Source organism: Chiloscyllium plagiosum, unplaced genomic scaffold, assembly GCF_037043375.1.
Source record: "Chiloscyllium plagiosum isolate Xiang-an unplaced genomic scaffold, Cpla_swu_hap1 HiC_scaffold_7, whole genome shotgun sequence".
In the NCBI taxonomy this organism is placed as follows: domain Eukaryota; kingdom Metazoa; phylum Chordata; class Chondrichthyes; order Orectolobiformes; family Hemiscylliidae; genus Chiloscyllium; species Chiloscyllium plagiosum.
In genome coordinates this window covers 8254204-8273329 of record NW_028270145.1, presented here as the reverse complement: position 1 = coordinate 8273329, position 19126 = coordinate 8254204, and the positions used below count along the sequence as shown (strand labels likewise).

At 42.4% G+C, this 19126-nt stretch overlaps 1 protein-coding gene across 1 annotated transcript in view; it reads right to left on the bottom strand.

Annotated features, from left to right (window-relative positions):
- Positions 1–19126, bottom strand: part of LOC122551280 (inactive phospholipase C-like protein 1) — a 340754-nt gene that overhangs the window by 211173 nt on the left and 110455 nt on the right. The gene's annotated exons all lie outside the window — the stretch shown is intronic.

Genomic DNA, 19126 nt, shown 5'->3' with positions numbered 1-19126 from the left:
TCCCGAGGTATTGGCCTCTGTAGGATCAGGCGCGGTTAGGTCTGACTTCATGCTCCCCCCCTTGCACTCGGGCCCCTGGTTCACGCCCAGTGTTTGTGGGGTACACATGGCCACTGAACGTCAGGCGGTGAGAGAGAGACTCACGGAAACCCGGGGTTGCGCGCTCAGGAATCGACACGCGCCCCATCTGTAACTATCCCCCCCCCTGCCCAGGTTGACCCGCGGGGCTAGGGTTCAACTTACAGGGAGTGGGCTCCCCGACTGGGAGATTAATAAGCCAGTGCCAGCAACATCCCTTAGCACGCCTGCTAGCTTTACTTTAAATTAGCTTCTGTTAAGTTACATCCACTGCGCCCCTACCATGGGTGGGAGCGCGGCCGAAGACCTAGATTGGGGGCCAGAGGGTTCCCTTACCCGTTTTATAGCCGACAAGAATAAGAAACTTATTAAGACTATGCTTCATTTCAATCCTGATGAGTGCAAGCCAAAAAGCTTCAACCTCATGTCTCTTTTTAGACATGTTTTAAGTTCACTACTACCAAACAATTATTTTTACAAGATGGTTACATTTTGGGGCTGTCAGTAAATTAGGGTAACATAGAGGCAGGTTTGAATTTCACCGACAGAAAACTGGATTGTTAAGATTAAAGGTGTCCCTTAGTTGTTTTCGTGGGAAGGTATTCACACTTGTAGACAATGGTAGATTGTGTTAAAAGTGAATAGACTGTTAGTTTCCAAGTCTCAGGTATTGAGAATGCCAGACTATATTTTTTTTTTGCTTTAAATTAGTTACTTGAGTCCAATAGTTGGAAACTAAAGGTTAACTAATGAACATTTCTATCTGGCTGGATACAAGAAGACTCATATGATTCATGCTGCCATGGAGATTGACCTTGACAGAGGAAGGGTCTACAAAAAGCCATTTGTAGGACCTGGTTATTGGCTTTCCAAAAGATATCCCAGAAGTTCATAAGTTAATCTGCCAGAATCGAAGAGGAAGCCAAATAGCAAAGTTAACAAGAACAAATTTCTATGTTTACCTTGCGGGAATACAGATGGAACCTCATGCTCAAATTGGAAAGGCCAAATTTTTAAGGATTTAAAATGAGGCTGCAAGATTTGCTTAACTTGAGCTGGGGAGATAATGTCTAGGAAGCTGCTGGAAAGGAAGACTATTGGCAAAAATATGACAGAACAATTAGAATTTGAGCATGAATTCCACATTGACTAGACCCAAATACTCCATACAATGAAGGTGATGAAGGGTGATTTAATTGGATTGTTTAAGATAACTAAAAGAGTTGAAAGGGCAGACAGAGAGAAACGATTTCCTCTGGCAGGAGAATCAAGAGCAAGTAAAATTAAAGCCAGACAACAAAAGGATAATGTCAGGAATTATTTCTTCAAACCTTTCACTTTGTAAAAAGCCTTGGACGCTGCAGGTCAATTCAAAATGTTTAGACTCAGACCAGGGCATGCACTTCACCGGACGCGCAATGAAACTGGCCTGCCGCCTCCTAGGCATCAGACAGCGCTTCCACGTCCCGTTCCATCCCCAGAGCTCCGGGATGGTCGAGCGCATGAACCGGACCCTCAAAGCAGGGCAGGGCTGGGTGGACGTTCTGCCCTGCATACTGATGCGCTTAAGGGCCACCCCAGGCCGCTCCACTGGCCTCACTCCCTTCAAGCTCATGACGGGGAGGGCCATGCGACTACCAGAGAACGTCATGGTCGGGGGGGGAAGACATGGCCCCCCTGAGGGACAGGTTGACGCGCTATATCAGGCAGCTGGACACGCAGCTGCGGGCCCTTAGACAAACCGCGCGCGACCAGCAGGACATTAGGGACCAGGCAAAACTGCAGCCGCAACTGCCCGCCCAACCCCTTCCCGGCGTTGGGGACAAAGTCCTGGTCAGGGCCGCCCCCAACTGGCCTGATTTCGCCCCCTGGTGGCTGGGACCGCACAAAATCATCCTCACCAGTGACACGTGCGCCTGTGTCGACATGAAGGGAAAGGGCAGGTGAAAACACTGGTCCCAGCTTAAACCCTACCCTTAAGCCCCGACCGGACAGACCCCCCCCCCCCTTTTTGACTTGACTCTAACCGCCCCTCTTTCTCCTTACAGTGCAACGGGTGGACTGGTTCCAGGGAGACCTGCTCCTACACACACTAACCCTACACACTTGGTAAGGGTGCCTCTCTCCCTCTCTTCCCACAGATCATGCTTCACCGGTGCACTGCTCTCCTCCCTGCTCTCCTCTTCGCCCTACGACTAGTGCCTTCCTTCCCCGAAATATATGACAACTTCTACCGCCACGGTGTTGCCTTCAACGCGTCCGACGCCATCTGTATTCCTGCAAGGGACAAGCCCGATGTGATCGACGCGTTCTACAACGCCTGGCTGGAAGTTCTCCCGGGCGTACAGACACTCTGTTTATTCTGCACGTCGGAGCGCGACCCGCAGCCGACCTGCCTCTGGCGTGCTGAGGCGATGGACTTGGGGGGTTGCATGTTCGGGACAATGTGTGCCATGCCAGAGGACCTCTCCTCTGCCCCGGCCTTTGATGCCTTTACTGTACGGGATCTGTCTGTTTGCGGATATTATGAGCCTACTAATGCCGCGGTAGTCTCTTTGTATTTGTGCTTTCCACCACACCGCCCCCGACCACGACTCCTGAGATATTGCCATGCCCCTCTCTGGGACCGGGGCCCGCGGGGGGACTGGTATTGTGGGATGAGGGAGAGACCCTTTATGACAATGTCTGACACGAGGTCGTGCCTGTGCTGGTCAATATATCGGGCATCCGGGTACCGGACTATTGCACAGCACAGGTACGCAACCTATACGCCATGATGGGGAAGGAGATTATAGAGGGGGCCATAGACGCCATGGGGGCAACCCAAGACCGAAATGATATATATAACATGCACACACAACGACACAGACGGGACATAGTCAACGATGCTCTCACAGGACTCAACACGGGGACATCCGTAGTAAACTCCCTAGACATCCAGGGCCTTAACGAAAAGGTCGAGCAACTAAAAGGGGTAATGAGGGACCTGCTACAGAGGTCTCTCACAAATCAGGCAGACCAGGCATGCCTGGGGGAAGAGGGAGCATACACCCAGCTTGACGGCATTGCAGTCCTGGAGACACACGCCCACACCATTAACCGCCTTAAAGACTGGGAAAGGGAAAACACGGCCCATATCCACGACTGACAGCTGTGCCATGCGTATGGCCTGTGGATGGTAGCCCAGATCCGGCGTAATCTTGACCAGGTCCAAAGGGGGGAGGTGCCCGACTGGATCGACAGTGCCAAACTGGCCTCACTCGCGGGGCGCTCCGGGCCATTCGACAGCCGGACTCTGAATGGTATGACCAGAGTATACTCAGTGATGTCCGACTTTGAGGTCAGTGAGGCGACAGGAGTCGGGATTGTCCTCCTGATCCCCGTGGTCACCCCAGAGTCGGGGCCATTTCCCCTGTTTCACATTGAGAACATCGGAGTCATACGGGAAAACGCTTCCCTCAAATATCGATTAGCTCACCACACAGCCATATCTCGAAACGGCGCTGTGTACAGGGTGCCACTTACAGGCTGCAAGCAGCGGGGGGGCAATTACCATCTGCCCTCACCCCTTACGAAGGAGTGAAACAGCGGACTGCAGGTTCAACCGGACACAGGGCTGCACCCTTGAAATCGAACCCTCGGGCCCCCACTTCACTAGGGCGGGGTATGGTGGGGGGGGAACGATATTGTGTCTCCACTCTTGAAACCTCATTTTGGTATAATGAACTGCAGTGCCCAATTCCCCAGCACGAGTTCTGCTTCACCCCCAGCCGCCCAGTCACGGTTGGGCAAGCTCACATCTCAGAAGTCCGACAACGGAACCCCGAGTCCATACAAACTACTGATAAATTCAGGGACACCCTCAGGGAATATCAGGAGCCTGAACAAGCCCCCATCCCACTTTTGGCTGAGGTCTTACGGGAGCTTAGGACCCGGGTAGGACACTCAGTGAAATTGTATCACCAGTTGCAGTCGCATGTAAAGGACCTAGAGGAGGACACAGACACAGCTCTGCAGTCCCAGGGGTGAGCACAGAGGGTGTGGGATTGGGGCCTGAACGTAAACATCCATCCCTGGATCCGAATCATCTCGCACACCATTGTAGGCATACAGTTACTGCTGGCTTTGGCCTGGCTCCTGCTGGCGTGTCATTCATGCCGCCAGCACAAGAAACGAAAGGCCAGGAAGATCATGCTCCACGCCATCGACTCCTGGCGGGCGATCAGGCACCGTGAGCCCACAGGGCTCGAGTTAATGTGACCTTCTCCCGGGACTATCCAAAGGTCCCATGACTGCAGCACGACGGCCGGCGGAATGTACCGGGGAGGAGCCGACTTTTAAAATATCGGCATCGGGGGGGTGGACATGTCCAACCCCTTGCCGAAAGGGGAGACTGCAAGCGGGCATCAGAGCCGCCCTGCTTTTGCCACGGGACTATGCCTACATCAGGGAACTATAAGAATTCATTTTGGGTTTTAAACAGCAATCGCAGCTTTAAACCCACAGAACTCAGCAGCTGCCGGTCTGCCCACGTGACCGGGAGATAGGAGACAGAGGACAGATCAAATCCACACTAGACCAACACTACCCATGACTCATAGACCACAACTCCGGAATTAATTAATATGGAAACCCATCTCCTAATCACATTAAGAGACTGACTGAAACACACCCATACCCATCGATACGGAACCACCCTGACACAAGGGACAGGCATCCACCAGACAGGAACGGACAGACCAATACACACCAACACCCCAAGGGAACAAAGGGGGTTGCTAGCCCCTGCCCTCACAGAGAGAGACAAGCAAATAATACCCGGACCCGTTTTACATAAACCAATTAGCACCCTATTGAGCGTGCCCTGCAACTCTCCTGGGACAGCAGAAACATACTATTTGCACCTACTCCAGTGATGATGGGGAACTATCATCCCATTCATCCTCAAATTCCACACATCCTGACAACTAAAAGTATATAATATGTAGCAGCGCGCGGGAACAGGAGAGCAGCCGAGATTCGGACCTCGGTTGGTCTCCGCCGGCGTTACTGTAGCAATAAACGTTACCGATTGTTGAACCGAACTCTGGGCTCGGACTGATATCATTTCATCCGCGCTAACACCTCCCTTTCTTAATACCATCTTTATTTCTTTTCCCTTTGCTTTATATAGAGATTTGATATTAATTCAATAGTCTAACTGATACTAATTGGTTCAGACACTCCATAGATATTTATGCTTCATTTTGATGTGGCTCATTATGATTCTTCAATCTAATTGACTAGGGAGGTATAACTTGTCCTGTTCATCCACATGCTTTGTTTGTTGTGCTGCATATTCAGGTGATTGAATGACATACTTCAATGCATAAATCCAATGTCCATTGCTATGAAGTTGGAGGTGTGTACTGTACCTTTAAGACAGAGTGAATGCTGTCCTGAACCAAGAGCTTACAGGTACCTGTGAATATGATTAGATGGCATTCCCAGAGTGTACTGGAAATTTGAAAATATGTAACATTTGGCTGTGAAATGGATGCCTGAATTGGTTGCTATTTTGACAATAATTTGAATTTAACCAATCAGTTTAACTTATGCCTCAGGATACTAAAACCCAATCGAGTTTTAATTTATTGTTTTGCTAACATTGATCCAATGAAATGATCCAATGTCCAGGAGGGTATAAAATACAGACCTCTTAAAAATTGGTCAGGGAGAGCAACTGCTATCGTGACAGAAACACTTTGAGATCTAACATCTTTGTCTCTGAGGAATTAAGAAACACTCTCTATCAAAGGTACCATTTCATATGAAACATACTTGCAGTAAAAAGATGGCCCAGGGAATTCAACAGCTGGAAGAATGAAGTCACAGAAGACGACAGCGGCTAAATTGTTTTTTGAGATTAAGTTGATGTAATTTTAGTAAGTGTTTTATTGGAACAACATACTGTTATAGACTTGGAGGCAGATTATAAGCAGTTTAGATAAAGGGGGTTTAGAATTGTAAATAGTTGGGTAATATTCACTTTGAGAGTTAAAAAAATGCCATTTTCTTTAAATAGTGGAATTTGTCACTCATATTTTAACAGATTAGGAGGCAAGGTGAACTTTTCTGGGTGTTTGGTTTAATTAACAGAGGGGTTCATCTCTGTGTCATAACACTATGGTTTGCATGCATGTGTCATGACTACAAGATCCATTCCATAATGTTGAGGCTTTTAAATATCAATCTAAATTTGTACTTTTTGTTTTGATTATAAAACGCTTAGCTCCAAAACCTTGGTCATGTTTGAATCTTATCATTTATATTATTTATGTGATGTTATGAAAATTTTGTTCAGTCTTTCCAGAAGATGACAATTAACATCTTTTAATACAAGTAATTTGATCAGTGGATTTATCTGCCTATGGCTGTTAAATGGTTTAACTAATTTTAATATCCAATTGTTATTCATTAGCTTAACTTTTGTCTCAGATTTCATTTAAAGCACAAAAAGTCTTTTTGATGTACAGGTACTTTCTCTTTGGAAAGTGCCAATTGCTTTTCTGTTCAATTGAAAATAATGAACATATGGCATGAATATTGAAGAATGTGACAGTACTTTTAAAAGCATAGAATTAAAAACAGAAACATAGCAAAAACTCAAATTTAAAAAATCTCAAATATCATTGCACAAAAACACTGCAATTGGATAAGTCCAAAAAGCAATCTCCAAACCCTGATCTGTCACCATAACCACCCATTTATCATCAGTTGCCAAAAGTCTTCCACATGACAACCTCATTTACAATTGTTTGCAGTTCTAAGTATGAACACAAACATTTTAATATCTTAATGAAAATAAAAGTAAACATAAGGAAATTAAATGAAGTTTAATTGCCTAATTATTAATTGCCACCTAATTGCCCAATTATTAATCTAGTTTCCTTAGTCAATAATTATAAGTGAACAAGCAATTAAGCAGGGCTTTAACTTAAGTATAACCAATTATTCTGGTACAATTTACATAACTTTAAAGAAAAGCTGAGGGATAGTCCAAAAGCAAAATATTACAGATTCTGTAAATCTGAAATACGAACAGAAAACGCTGGAAATACTCAGCAAGTTAGGCAGTACAGGAGACGTAACAGAGTTAATATTCAGGCCAATGATCTTCTGTCATCATTTGACAAAAAGTCATCAACCTGACAAATCAACTGTTGCCCTTTCTCCATAGAGGCTATCTGATCCAATGAGAATTTTCAGTCTTATCTGCAGGACAGTCTGAGTTTTTACAAAATTCAACTAACGACAATTATAGAATACACATCAGCAGCATATTATGACTGAGGCCGGAGCTGTGCATTGTTTCCTTCACTCATTCCACTCTTCCACTGGTCATAACAATTTTTAAATTTAAATAAGTTGATGATATGGCCAATTATATAGGTCTCAGGCTGTGTCAGGTCCAATATTAAGAACAAGTTGGCCATGTTTCTTTGATAATCTACAAATAACTGGCTTATGAGCAAAAAATAAACTTACTCAAACAACGATCAAGATTATTGACAAACAGCTTACGTTATGCAAATGTATATCGACCCTTTTGAAGAAACAACACACACACCACTGAGGCGAAAGAAAAAAATGAAAACTCTGCACAGTGTTAACTTTGGCCAAGCAATAGACAATCTCACAAAAAGGGATGTCATAGATTGTTCCAAAGGGTATTCTGATGTAAAGGTTCTTCTGCACACACAGCTGGTATACTGGGAGTGCCTTCTTGAAGCAGGTCAAATTAGTTGAATTTCTTTTACTTCAGATGGTGGGTTAGATTCCAAGGAAACGTGTTCAGGAACCCTTCACATGTGAAAAAGTGACAACTTTCAGTGGGTTTTCAACTCACATATACTGCTATGGGAAGTTACAAGAAATGAACGGAGCAATAGGGTGTTACCTCTTAGGCAGGTCTCAAATTCTCTCTCACTAAATGCAATACAACTTATTCTACCCACAAACTGGGCCATCTAAACTCTACAGAAAATCTTCCAGGCTATTTGGTTCTGTTTAAGTGCCCTGCTCCTTACAGATGCAACTTTGTTGCTGTTGCACCCAGTGCCTTTTCTTTAGCAAAGTATCCTTTCTTTAAAAGTTCAAAATATATTTATATTAGTCCACATCATCATTTCAAGTAATATTTGGATCACATCTTTTTGTAAGAGCAAGAGCAAAGCAGTAGTCTTGAAAATCAGCGCAATTCACATCAATAAGACATTCATGCAGATTCATTATCATACAAGTAACAACAACACAATGCCATCAGTTGCTGACCAAACATTTGGACAAAATAGCTGTAATTGTGCAAATATCAATCACACAAAGCAATCTGCAGTGTTAGCATGTAGAATTGCACAGCTTAGTATCACTCAGTAAGAAAGTTTAAGGGAAGTCCTCAATTCATGATTTAAGTAAATTGCAAGAAAAGCATAATACTACAATTAGAAACATGAAACTCCTACAACTGTCTGAACAAGCAGGTTGATTTAAAAATATCTAAAATGTGAGAAACTTCTTAAGATTTAAAGACTATAAGAATAAACTACTCAAATAACTGGGTGAATTAGTTACAATCATTACAGTCCAGCAATCTAGCAAAGCCGATTAAAAAAATTGTAATTCAAGTTTTAAATGTAAGCCTTTGTGATATCATAGAATCATAGAATCTCTACCGTGTGCAAACAGGCCATTTTGGTCCAACAAGTCCACACTGACCCTACGAAGACTAACCCACTCAGACCCATTCCTCTACATTTACCCCTGACTAATGCACCTAACCTACACATGCATGAACACTATGGGCAATTTTGCATGGCCAATTCATCTAACCTGCACATTTTTGGATTGTGGGAGGAAACTGGAGCACCCAAAGGAAACTCACGCAGACATGGGGAGAATGTGCAAACCCCACACTGAGATATATTGTCACAGAAATGGCAAGGAGGTGTGCGTTCATTTTTACTCACAAAGCAGGTAGGTTTAACACTGTAACACAAAGTGAAAACTTTGTAACAAGAAATAAAGAAGTCTGGATTTTGCTGTCCATTAATTAAGACAGACCACATTCCACTGAATCAAACACTGCCGCCCATAATAATTGACTTTCATTTCACTTTTCCTGAGCTTAATTTAATTCTGATGCCAATTAAAGGAGTTAGACAGCTTTCAGGCTCAGACTAAACAAAAAATCATATTGGAGAAAGAAAGCAAACAAAGGCATAATAAGCAGTTTTTAATCAATTACCTTTTCACAAGATTAAAATAAAAATTGAGACAAATGCTTGAGATTATGAAAGAAGTTAAAATATCAGAAACAAACTTTTAAAAAATAACATGTCCTTTGAGGCCAGAGAAGTTGTTCAATTCTAATTATAGTACAGCACGTAATGAAAACCCCATTTGTATTTTATAATGTGTAAACTTTCAAGTGATTCTAGAATGATACAAATAATGTAAATCCTGGAAGTTCATAACAAACCATTGATTTCTAATTGATTTTCATCTGTAGGTATTCAAAGACACTTCCAATGGGGAATCAGACACTAAACTCTGAAGTTCTATGTTTAACTGTATGGGCAAAATGCCAATGCTTACTGTCCATTTTACCATCATAAAACTGCATAATCCAGACCAGAGTTGTGTCCCCATTTCTGGCAGGGTTATGCTGGTAGTGGGTGGGTAATGACACTCTGCTGCTGAGTGGAATTGTTATCTTAGCGTCACAGTGACATAAAAGCTTCTTTTCTTACAGTTCACCCTAACATTCTTCTCCTCCATCTTCCCCAATTCAGACTGGCATTCTTTTCTCCTGTGGCCATTTTGATATATGTTGTTAGTAGGGTGAAAACAAGTATAGCTGGGTTTGTAGTCTCCCTGTTAATTGTAATATTTGAAATTAAGTGTGTAATTGATTCGATGATTATACGTACGTATGAGAGAGTTGTAGCACAATGGTAGTAATGCTATTTTTGAGCCAGAAGGGTTAGGGGTCAAGTCCCACCTACTCCAGAGGTGTGCCATAACACATCTGTACAAGTTGATAAACAAATATCCATGTTCATATGAGCTTTAAAAGTGCAATTTTTCTACAATGTCATGATTACCATGTTTGCTTCACATACAAAAGGTCTCTAGTTTGAAACCAGGTAGAACGAGTTAGAACAATACTGCCCATACCTTCACTGTTGATGGGTTAAAGTCCTGGAATTCCCTTCCTAACAGCACTATCCTTCCCTCCAACCCAAGATCTGTAAGGGTTTATAAAAGGCAGCTCTTCACTGTCTTCTCCAAGGTAAATACATCAGTCAATACATTATAGTCTAACCCGCAACACCCATATCACGTGAACTAATTTTTTAAAAACACCACCTACCTCAAGGTGCATGATAACATGTCCGAACAGGCTGACCACAAATAATTTTCAACTGTAAATGAGTGGAGTCTTGGGCATAGTAGTATTATCACTACCTCTGGGTCAGAAGCTCTGGGTTCAAATCTCAACTCAGGATTTGATGGACTTTTTTGAGGAAAAATTCTCAGGATTTGATGGCCATAGAAGGTGTCTTAAAATGGCCGAACAGATTTATTATCAATCTGCAAACCCTTCCAAAATACTTATGACCGATGTTAAGTGTGGAAGAGTTTCCTACTTGGCTAGTACTGCGTAGTAGCTGCAGTGTAACAGCCTAACTGTGTTAAAATACTTCACACACGGGCTCTGCCATGAGCAGTGTCCTCCTAATCTCAAGCCGTTCCCCCACAACCAGGGAGAAATTGCACTGAAGGAGGTTCTATGTCTCAGATTGATCATTAAGAAAGGCTGCCTGCCGTTGCTTTAAAAAAAAAAGACATTTCTTGACATAAGAGTGAATAGCACATATATATGTAATTTTAAATTCTATATGTAAATCCATTCCAAGTAAAGACAAGCTCTGGTCACTTCCTTCAGTGAGCTAACAGACATGTAACATGTGCTCCCCTAATTTCCTGTTCCCATATTCAGACTGTCATTGACCTCTTCTAGTTCACTCTTCTATTCTCCATTCCAATTAAAATGAAACTTGCCCTTCACTCATACATGCTCACAAGATTCCTCCCTATTGCTGCTGCCACTGTCCCTGGAGATAGAACTCAGATGCATAGTGAATGGGAATGTGAAATGAGGGAATTGCTAATTTCTCAAAACTATCCCCAGGAACTTTCATTTACATTGGGATATTGAAAATGCTCTTACAAAAAGTTATAACTACAGTAGATGTATATAAAACACTGCAATTGAACACATATTCACTTTGGCTTGTATTAAATTGTTCAAATTGAATCATAGAATCATAGAGACGTATAGCACGGGAACAGACCCTTTGGTCGAACTCGTCCATGCCAAGCAGACATACCAACCCAATCTAGTCCCACCTGCCAGCATCTGACCCATATCACTTCGAATCTCTCCTATTCATATACCCATCCAGATGCCTTTTAAATGTTGCAATTGTACCAGCCTCCACCACTTCCTTGGCCAGCTCATTCCATACACATACCACCCTCTGTGTGAAAAAGTTGCCCCTTAGGTCTCTTTCCCCTCTCACCCTAAACCTATGCTCTCTAGTTCTTGACTCCCCCACCCTAAGGAAAAGACTTTGTCTATTTACCCTATCCATGCCCCTCATAATTTTGTAAACTTCTATAAGGTTACCCCTCAGCCTCCGATGCTCCAGGCAAAACAGCCCTAGCCTATTCAACCACTCCCTATAACTCAAATCCTCCAATCCTGGCAACATCCGTGTAATCTTTTCTGAATCCTTTCAAGTTTCACAACATCTTTCTGATAGGAAGGAGACCAGAACTGTATGCAATATTCCAACAGTGGCCTAACCAATGGTCTGTACAGCCGCAACATGACCTCCCAAATCCTGTACTCAATGCTCTGACTAATAAAGGAAAGCATACCAAATGCCTTCTTCACTATCCTATCTACCTGTGACTCCACTTACAAGAAGCTATGGACCTGCACTCCAAGGTCTCTTTGTTCAGTAACACTCCCTAGGACCTTACCATTAAGTATATAAGTCCTGCTAAGATTTGCTTTCCCAAAATGCACCACCTCACATTTATCTAAATTAAACTCCATCTGCCACTTCTCAGCCCATTGGCCCATCTGATCAACATCCCGTTGTAATCTGAGATAATCTTCTTCGCTGTCCACTGCACCTCCAATTTTGGTGTCATCTGCAAATTTAATAAGTATACCTCTTTTGCTAAAATCCAAATCATTTATATAAATGGTGAAAAGTAGTGGACTCAGCATCGATCCTTGTGGCACTCGACTGGTCACAGGCCTCCAGTCTGAAAAACAAACCTCCACCACCCCCCTCTGTCTTCTACCTTTCAGCCAGTTCTGTATCCAAATGGCGAGTTCTCCCTGTATTCCATGACATCGAACTTTGCTAACCAGTCTCCAATGGGGAACCTTGTCAAATACCTTACTGAAATCCATATGAATCACATCCACCGTTCTGCCCTCATCCTCTTTGTTACTTCTTCAAAAACTCAATCAAGTTTGTGAGACATGATTTCCCACACACTAAGCCATGTTGACTATCCCTAATCAGTCCTTGCCTTTCCAAATAATGTACATCCTGTCCCTCAGGATTCCCTCCAACAACTTGCCCACCACCGACATCAGGCTCAGTGGTCTATAGTTCTCTGGCTTGTCCTTACCACCTTTCTTAAACAATGGCACCACGTTAGCCAACCTCCAGTATTCTGGCATGTCACCTGTGACTATCGATGATACAAATATCTCAGTAAGAAGCCCAGCAATCACTTCCCTAGCTTCCCACAGAGTTCTAGGGTACACCTGATTGTATGTAAGAAAGCTGAGCAATTGCCATAAATGTACAATTTGACCAAGACTGTAGAAATGACATACCATTTTCAGACCAATATTAGATTTTCTACAGGCACCTAACTATTTTTAATCTAAAATCAAACTTTTATTCAACAATATATGCCTGTATCAAACACATAAAACACTGGAGAAACGTATCAGGTCTGGCAGCATCAGTGGAGAGAGTAACAATTCAAGTCTGGTATATGACTTCTTCAGTGCTATTCATACCAAATTCAAAATGTTAACTCTCTTTCTCTCTGCCAGATCTGCTGAGTTTCTCCAGCATTCTCTGCATTTGAACCAGATTTCCAGCATCCAGAGTATTTTGCTTTTATTGGACATACTAATGCCATACTAATGCTAAAATAGTAAAACATTCCAAGGCCTTTCAGAGGAATTATAAAACAAGGTACAATACTGAGCCACAGGAACAGATATTAAGCTAGATGACCCAACAGCTGTATGAGAAATAGATTTGCAGATGTGTGTTAAAGGAGAAAAGTGTATAAAGGGAGAAGAAATTCTGAAGTTTAAAGCCTATGCAGCTGAAGACAAGGCTAGAACATGTTCTGTACTCTTCAATGTTCTATGGAGGAATTTAGAGTTACACAGTCTTAGAGAAGTACAGCACGTAAACAGATCCTTTGGTCCAACTCGTCCATGCCAACCAGATATCCTGACCTAATCTAGTCCCATTTGGCCCATATCCCTCTAAACCCTTCCTATTCATATACCCATCCAGATGCCTTTTAAATGTTGCAATTGTACCAACTTCCTCTAGCAGCTCATTCCATACATGCACCATCCTCTGTGTGAAAACATTGCCCCTGAGATCCCTTTTAAATTTTTTCCCCTCACCCCAAACCTATGTCCACTAGTTCTGGACTCTCCCAGCCCAGGGAAAAGAGCTTCACTATTTACCATCTCCATGCCCCTCATGATTTTATAAACCTCTATAAGGTAATCCATCAGCCTCCGACACTCAAAACAGCCCCAGCCTATTCTGACTGCCCATAGCTCAAATCCTCAAACTCTGGCAACATCCTTGTAAATCTTTTCTAAAGCCTTTCAAGTTTCTCAACAACCTTTCAATGGGAGGGAGACCACAATTGCATGGAATATTCCAAAATTGATCTAACCAATGTTCTGGACAGCTGCAACATGATCTCTCAACTCCAATACTCAACGCTCTGTCCAATAATGGGAAGCATACCAAATACCTTCTTCACTATCCTATTTACCTATGACTCTACTTACAAGGTACTATGAACCTGCACTCCAAAGTCTCTTTGTTCAGCAACACACCCCAAAACCTGACCATTAAGTGTATAAATCCTGCTCTGATTTGCCTTTCCAAAATGCAGCACCTCACATTTCTCTAAAGTGGGACCCAGGGAAATAGTGAGGAAACAAATCAATCTGAGACTGGTCGAGTTGAGAAAAGCCATGTTGACTATCCCTAACCCGTCCTTGCCTTTCCAAATACATGTAAATCCTGTCCCTCAAGATGCCCTCCAACAACATGCCCACCACTGATGTTAGGCTCACCAGTCCATATTTTCATGGCTTTTCTTTACCACCTTTCTTAAATAGTGGCACCACGTTAGCCAACCTCCAGTCTTCCGGCACCTCACCTGTGACTATTGATGATTCAAATATCTCAGCAAGGGGACCAGCAATCCCTTCCCTCGCTTTCTACAGAGTTCTAGGGTACACCTGATCAGGTCCTGGGGATTTATCCATCTTTACGCATTTTGAGACATCCAGCACCTCCTCCTTAGTAATATGGACATTTTTCTAGATGTCACCCTCTATTTCTCCCACATTCTATATCTTCTATGTCCTTCTCCGCAGTAAACACTGATGCAAAATACTCATTTAGTATCTCCCCCAACTCCTGCAGTTCCACACTGTGTGGGCGGCATGGTGGCACAGTGGCACAGTGGTTAGCACTGCTGCCTCACAGCACCAGAGACCCGGATTCAATTCCCATCTCAGGCGACTGTCTGTGTGGAGTTTGTACATTCTCCCCGTGTCTGCGTGGGTTTCCTCCCACAGGCCAAAAATGTGCAGGTTATGTGAATTGGCCATGCTAAATTGCCTGTAGTGTTAGGTGTAGGGGAATGGATCTGGGTGGGTTGCGCTTCGGCGGGTCAATGTGGACTTGTTGGGCCGAAGGGCTGTTTCCACACTGTAAGTAATCTAATCTAATCATATCTTTGAGGGGCCTGATTCTCTTCGTAGATAACCTTTTGTCCTAATATATTTATAAAATCCCTTTGGATTCTCCTTTTTTGCCAAAGTTATCTCATGTCCTCTCTTGCTCTTCTGATTTCCCTCGTAAGTATACTCCTACTGCCTTTATACTCTAAGGATTCACTTGATCTATCCTGTCTATACCTGACATATGCTTCGTTTTTCTTAACCAAAACCTCAATTTCTCTAGTCATCCAGCAGTGTCTACACCTACCAGCCTTGCCTTTCATCTTAACAGGAACATACTGTCTCTCGACTCTCGTTATCCCATTTTTGAAGACTTCCCATTTTCCAGCCGTCCCTTTACCTGCGAGCATCCACACCCAATCAACTTTTGAAAGTTCTTGCCGAATCCTGTCAAAATTGGCCTTTCTCCAATTTTGAAGTTCAACTTTTAGATGTCGTCTATCTTTTTCCATCATTATTTCAAAACTAATAGAATTATGGTCACTGGCCCCAAAGTGCTCCCCAATTGATCCCTCGGTCATCTGCCCTGTCTTATTTCCCAAGAGTAGGTCAGGTTTTGCAGCTGCTCTTGCCGGAACATCCGCATACTGAATCAGAAGATTTTCTTGTAAACGCTTAACAATTTCTCTCCATCTAAACCCTTAACACTATGGCAATCCCAGTCTATCTTTGGAAAGTTAAAATCCCCTACCATAACCACCCTATTATTCTTACAGATAACTGAGATCTCCTTACAAATTTGTTTTTCAATTTCCCTCTGACTATTAGGGAGTCTATAATACAATTCCAATAAGATAATCATCCCTTTCTTATTTCTCAGTTCCAACCAAATAACTTCCCTGGATGTATTCCCAGGAATATCCTAAGTAAAGCCGTAATATTATCCCTTAGCCAACCTCTCCTCTCTTGCCCCTCTTTCTATAACATTTGCACCCTGGAACATTAAGTTTCCAGTCCTGTCCCGCCCCCTGAGCCACATCTGTACTTGATGATATCCCAGTCCAATGTTCCTAACTATGCCCTGAGTTCATCTGCCTTTCCTATTAGGCCTCTTGCACTGAAATAAATGCAGTTTAATTTATCAGTCCTGTCTTGTTCCCTGGTTTGTTCTTGCCTGCCCTGACTGTTTGACTTGCTCCTTTTCCCAACTGTACTAGTCTCAGACTGATCTCTTTCCTCACTATCTCCCTGGGTCCCAGCCAACACGGCACCCCGCCCCACCCCCACCACCACCTTACTAGCTTAAATCCTCCTAAGCAGCTCTTGTACATCACCTTGCCAATATATTAAATCCATTCCAAATCAGGTGCAATCTAATCTGATTTGAAACCACAGATTTTAAAATCAAGGAGCTGCTTAGCTGAGTGACAAACTAAGCCTGTGATTCCAAAGATGATGAGTAAACAAGATTCAATGCAAGGTAGGATACAGGAAACAGAGTTTTGAATGAACTCAAGTTTGCAAAATATTTTGAAAGTGTTTCCTCCAGACTTAATAAGTTACCCAATAAAACATTCTCTCATTGGTGTGGCCAACTGCCTACTTCTCCTTCCCTTGGCTCCTTTGCATTTGGAATGACAAAGCACCATCCGCTTCACCTAAACAATATGTGTTTACCAAGTAAAAAATGTCAAGGATTTTATTGAAGAACAATTGAACATATGGCAGCGGTTTACAAATATAGAGGAGTCAGAGATTGTTTTTTGAGAAAGTATGTTCATCATTGAATCATGTTAGCTAACATGTGAGCAACAGAAAAGAAGCTTTGTGATTAGCAGTTTAATTGGAATCGGAGGAAGAGAACTTGATGTCATGGATAAAGGAGCTCAAAGAGGGAATCTAGGATACAGGAGAGAAAGTACAGAAAGGTATAAAATCAAGGATAGAGTACATAAATCTTAGAGGAAATTCAGCTCAGTGGGGTAGTAAAATAGAGGAAATTGGCAGAGTAGGTTTAGATTAGAAGTGTGGAGTGTGGAAACAGGCCCTTCTGCCCAACATGTCCACACCGACTCTCCGAAGAGCAACCCATCTAGACCCATTATCAGTGATCAAATGCTCTCAATCTTGTGACAAACAAATTTGTGAGCTCTGCATACATGTTGCCAGAGATGAAGGTGGAGGTAAAAGGAGGGATGGGATTATGAAGATAGAGAAAAGACGCCTCTACGGTAAATCTGGTTGAGTAAGCAGATATCACAGTTGAGTGCAGAAAAGTACTTCATTTAGTCCAATCAGATCCAATTGCAATAACTATCCAATTGTCCATCAAATTTGCCCAAGCCTGTGCTCTTGTACATAAGACAGAAGAGGTGAGGGCAAGAGATAGTGGAACTGAGGGAGAGTTGGGGCTGATCATGGTTGGAGGGTGCAAAACAAATGTTGATTGGGAGTTCCAAAAGCAAATGAGATTGGGGATTTTGAGGAGTAGAAGGCACACCTGGCATGGGTTGGCAGTGTTTGTGATTTAAAAAAAAATAGTTCGAGCAATTTCAATAACCACTAGTTGGCATAACTCTAAGTGTTATCATTGTAACATTATGTCATGATCCAAATCAGGCAATGTTTTGAGTGGCACATGAACTGTTAATTTACTTAACTCATTTATTTTATTTTTAGCTTTTTTTTCAATTTATAAACAATCAGCAGCAAAGTTTTATTTTTAAACAAGGTGAAGGTTAGTTTATTGTGGAATTATTGTTGAATGTCACAAAGTAAAAAATGATACAATTATTGCCATCATTATAGATACAAAGGTTAATGGCAGATATGAATATAAGATCAGCCTGTTATCATTACAAGCCTCTTCCTTGATTGAAGATTTTACTTTCTGAGGTGAAGTGATTGTAAACTTATATGATGATTCATCAGCTGAATGGATGCTTTCATCAAACAGCTGAAAGTAACTTTGATAGATGGACTCAGGTAGGTACAGCAGGTTTTGGGAGAGAGAGCAAGATAGATGTTTCCTATTCCTTATTAGTTCTGCAGTTATGGCACTGAGACATTGATTGGACTACTTCAGCAAAACTGGTAAAATTCTGAACCTTCTTTGAGGATTGTTTTGGACAACAACTCTCTTTCTGGGGACATCTGTCAGATTCTTTCTTTTAATAACTATTCTTTACTTATTCTGAATAACGTCCCCTATTTAATAATGAAAATTGATTCTTATATATGAATTAGATCTAAATAATTCTGTATTTTGGATAAAAGCAAGGTGATGTTTCAGTTCTATGATGTATAAGTTTCACATTTACCAAAGGAACCTGGAAAAAACCTTCATTTGCACAGACAATTCATAGTAGTAACACAGAAGCAAGGACATCAGATCAAATTTGGATACACCTTCATTTTGTTTTCCATAAATGGTGATCCTCCATAACAGTGAAGAGTGCCAAACAATTTCAGAATCTTGCTGGCCAGCAAGCTGTGTTTAATTTAAAATATTCCACACTGCCCCCTGGTCTACATACAATCCATCTTTTTGTATACAATTATTGTGTTATGAGGCATTACATTTTGGCTGAAGTACATGATGAAGTCATCAATGGGTATGAATAATACTGACAGCATTTGAAAAAATATAAAAGTTCCCTAAATTGGCCTACGACTTTTTTTTTCTCTGTTGTTTTGGACCTTCCCTGGGAATGATGTGACTGCAAGACAGAAGAGTAAGGTTGACTTAGCACCTAGATAACACCACATCAGGATAGGACAGGTTTTTTAGGCTAGCTGTACTTTTCCTGTATTTTTTCACGTGATCATAATTTAGGATTGTGGCAGTAAGTTGCTGTGAGGTTTGTGCTTTAACTGCAAGCTATGATTTCCATACTAACATTATGTGAACCAAAGCAGTTGCAGCAGTAGTCGCCAAAGTCCAGACAACAATATGCT